Source organism: Octodon degus, unplaced genomic scaffold, assembly GCF_000260255.1.
Source record: "Octodon degus isolate 3935 unplaced genomic scaffold, OctDeg1.0 scaffold00094, whole genome shotgun sequence".
NCBI lineage: Eukaryota > Metazoa > Chordata > Mammalia > Rodentia > Octodontidae > Octodon > Octodon degus.
The window spans coordinates 10,692,535-10,696,988 of record NW_004524670.1 but is presented as its reverse complement, the minus strand read 5'-3'; the positions used below and the strand labels follow the sequence as shown (position 1 = coordinate 10,696,988).

Sequence of the window (4,454 nt, the reverse complement as noted above, 5' to 3'; positions counted from 1 at the left end):
CTGGAATTGAGCATTTCATTATCTTTATATAAAAAATGCATTGAAATTTATTTGAAGATTTTAAATTGTTAAGACATCCTATTTGAATTTGGAAAGAGGATAATATATAAATCAACACTGGTTAGTTTTCAAATTTATTAAAATAAGATTTGTTCAGATAAGACAAGAAACTTCTAAGAAACATAGCCATACTTTAAAATAATGTTTTATAATATAGAATGCTGCTTTAATTCAGATTAGCCTTTCTCCAATTGGTCATCAACATTTTTACTATATTATTTTATACAGTGGATGTTTTAGTATCTTTTTGTGTGTGTGTGTGGTACTGGAATCGAACTTGGGACCTTAAGTTTTCCAGGCAGGTGTTTATGTTGTTGAGCTATTTCCCCAGCCCAACACTGGATGATTTAAAACAGAGGCCATAAATAAGAAAAAATAAAACTGCTGTGAAAACTTAGGTAAGTGTGAGAAAAAAACGAGAGAAATGGCTTATGATACAAAAGCTTAGGGGACTAAATCTGGATATACTCATGCCCAAAAATGTTGTAAAAAATGCTATGATTTAAGAAACTGGATAACTAGTGAACAGAAATAGTTTATAAAACTTATAAAATGGTCCCACATATTGATATTGTAGCTCAGTAAAAAGGGATGATCAAAAGAACAAGTATGACCCTATTCACTTAACAGAAAAAAAAATTGCATTACGTAGAAGTGAAATATTTCCTACAGCATCTTTGAACTCAGAATTATTCATCTAGGGTCTGAATATTCTATGTAAACTACTGGAATGATGCTGTGTTTATTTTCAGGATATTTTAAAATTAATACATATTCTTTGTGTTTTTCCTTTAATTACACAAAAAAGCCACATCTTTTTGGGGAAAAAAAAGTAGACCTAAGAAAACACTTATTAGTGCAAATAGCCTTAGAGGTAGGAGACTATTTTGCCAACAACTAACAACCAAAAATTCTTCTCCTTGGATTTCTGCTATTTCCTTCAATAAAAGCCCTAGAAAAATCTTTGAAACAACCTTAGTGTGGCATAACGGAATTGAATACTCATTTGTTTTTAGAATAAGCTACATAATGCAAAAGAGAAAATAAATACCAGTACATTTGGAATAAAAACTATGTCTTTGTTATAGTTTTGGTTATAATTTCCAATGGCCTAAAGTCCATTAGCTTGTGAAAACACTCTGTTGAAAAAATTTATAATATATACATTTATTAAAGTTTCCTCAATGACTGACGTACTTGCAGATGTTAAGGGACTTGACTTTGGATATAATGTCTACACTTGAGATATTGAATGGAGCATTTGTCATTTCTATTTTTTTCTACTTTAACATGCATAAGCCACATTGTAAAAATGCTGTCTTCTAGTAGCTACAAAAGGATCCCTTTGAACACACAATGGTTCGTCCAAAGATTTGCTAAATAACCAACCATGCCCTGTCATGATGACAGAGCCAGGCTAGTGGGACTCTACACTCTGACCCCCGTATCTCTAGCAGAAGTGCGCTTGGCAGCTGTACCACTCCTTGGGCTGATCTCCCTTCCGTGCCAGCCGCCCTGTCTCCCCTTTCAGCCCTCTCAGCAAAGTAAGCCCAATTTCCAATCTTCCAAGCAAACTCAAAATGTGTTTATTCCTTTATTCCTAGGGACTCTATATGTGGTTTGTTTTCTAAGCAGAAGTTGGTAAATGCAACTCCTAGGACAACTGGCTAATAAAAATTCTTAATAAAATTCTCCAAGTAAAAAAGAGCTAATAATTTTTGATGCCTTGTTAAAAAATTGGAATATAATAAGCTATAACATATCACCAAATCAATACAGATTCTTAGAAGTAGTTTATTTTCACTTAATATATGTCATTATTGTCACTGGTCTTACATATATATATGTAATTTTGTTTAAAAAGATGGTTTATTTCCCCCATTTAGAACTTCTTCCCTTCCCTGATTGCCCCAGTGACTTATTAGACTGACACCTAATAAACAAAACCCAAGGTGGCTGGCTGTGTGGATTTCTTGGTGGCCCCAACACCATCCCTGCCATCCGGCATTCACACATGCATACTGAGTTCACTCCACACTACTCTGTTCTGCTGCTTCCTCTTCTACTGGGATGGGAGTCAGAGCCAGGGGTCGGTGCGATGTGATCTGGAATCCAGAGGAACCCCTTGTCCTCCCCCCCAAAGTCAGGCCTTCTGTCTTTTGTTAATTTTTCTTCTTGCTGATACCCGTTTAAGACTGGCCAAAGGGGTAAGGCCCGTGGAGCCCCTTACTGTAAGTCACTACTGATAAGTTGTTTGAGTGAGTGCTGGGGGACAGATTTACAGAGTTCTGTGACAGTCCATCCTGATCTTGCTTGGTTTGGTCAGGAGCAGGAGCCCATGTGTTTTTGCTGATCGAGTCGAACCTGGAACCCCCCAAGGTCTTTTAAGTTGTTTTCATCTGATTGTCGGTTCTTTTGGGGAGAGGCAAACGGGGGTTGAAGTTTCCTTCTACCTTGCGATGCGGCTGTGTTGAACTCAGTTTCAAAAGATGACAGCTGCTGTGTTTCTCCTAAAAGTCCACCCACCTCCACACTGAGAATCACCCAGATGACATCTCCGTAATAGAGTCCTGTAGCAGTGAACATTCGCCACTGTCCCTGATACATTCCTGCTCTGCTGGGGCTGCACATCTGGACGCTGACATCTGCAATCTCTTGGGGCTGTAGGGATCTCACCATCACCATGTTCACATGTCCAAATTGGTCTCCCCCGACATATTTAAGACAAACCCCTGGAGGCCAGACCTCTGCTCCAGAATTCTGGATCCTCCATGTTTTCACAAACTGAGTATCAGGAGGTATCGACTCCCCTTCGCCTATGGTGACATCTTCAACAAAGGACATAGAGGGTACACTGATGTTTGGGCTCTCAAAGTCATAATAGGTGCCAATTGCTGCTTGTAAGTTCCAGCCAGTCATGTCCAGGAAGAAGGCGCAGCCGGCCGGGTTGAGCTGGAAACCGAGCAGCCGCTGGAACTCGGAGATGAGCACGTCCTTGTCGGTGGTGCCCAGACAGCTGAACTTCTGCATCAGCTCAGGGTCCAGGTCCACGTCCATGCCCTCCATGGTGGGGCCCGGAACCCGCTTCCCTGCCTCCTCACAACCGAGCCATCGCCGCCACTCCACCGGGCCGGGGGACCAGTGGGGGCCCGCTGCTAGGCGGCGCCGTGACCCCGCTCCTCGGAGGTAGGCCCCGGGCCTCTCACTGCCTCATAGGGGTAAACCCACTCAGCCACTCACTCACTGTCGCGCTACCCCCCCTTCCCCCCGCCCCAGGGCCTCGGCCGCCGCCTCCTCCGCCGCCGCTAGCTCCTCCTAAAATAATTTTTAATTGACAAATTTGTTTTTAGTAATCATATATAGCATGATATTTTGAAATATGCAAGCAATGTGCAAGAGCTAATTTGAGCTAGCTAACATATACATTATCTTTTAAGATTTATAATAAAAATTCTAAAGTTCAAAATTTCAAGTTAAAGCAATTTTTTTCTCTATTGTTACAATTTGAAAGTACTTGTGTAATCATAAATGAACAGTGCTTCAGGGCTGTTCTTTAATGAGCATTGATTTAGCTGGTAATGACTTTAAACTATTTTGCTTAAGTTTGCTTGCCCTATGTCTATCTTTTAAGTCTTTAGAATTTGGACATACTTCCACTGTAATTCACCTTAAATGCATGTGTTTCTTAGTAAAACAATAAAATCCTCAGAGCAAAAATGATGTATAAGATCCAGTCCTAGGCCAGGCCTGGTCAGTCTGTGGGAGAGCTTCCTCCTACCCTACACCTGAGGGACATGCCAGTCCCAGCCCAGGTGCAGCAAGGCTGAGACACTCTTCCACTCTCTTGGGGCCCCCCAACACTCCACAGCACCCCCCCACCCTGCCCGCCCAGTGAGAATTTCTGTCGTGTTCTGGGGACCCCCAAATCCAGTCCTAGTCCAGGACTGGTGAGTGTGTGGGAGATCTACTTCTCCACCCTACTCCACCTTGTCCCCTCCAGACTCAGGCTTGGCATACAGGCCTGGGATGAAACACTGCAGCTCAATCAATGCAGAGAGAGAGTAGGGGACAAAACCATCCAGCTAGTCCAGCGGCAGAACATCTGGCCAGAGGGACACAACAGTTTCACTCCCAAGGGCAGCATCAGGAAGTAGCTGAGCACAGCAGCCAGTCCCAAGTCAGGCACAGCTGAATAAACCCAAACATTGTAGATCTGCAAATGAACTTCAGTAGGTGCCAAGGTTATAACTGTACTAAAGCTCTACTACAAAGGTCAGGAGACAGTGCTACACAAAATGCCAATGAGAAGGCACAAAATGCAATCTCAGAACCCAAGCCCACCCATAACAAGTGCAGAGGACGCTAACACAGAACAAATTGGGAATCACACAGCT

General features: G+C 42.3%; 1 protein-coding gene and 1 pseudogene across 3 annotated transcripts in view; both read right to left on the bottom strand.

The window, feature by feature from the left end:
• The window catches only part of Musk (muscle associated receptor tyrosine kinase), a 144,425-nt gene that overhangs the window by 25,899 nt on the left and 114,072 nt on the right, over nt 1-4,454 (bottom strand). The gene's annotated exons all lie outside the window — the stretch shown is intronic.
• On the bottom strand, nt 2,196-3,126 carry LOC101569251 (annotated as a pseudogene).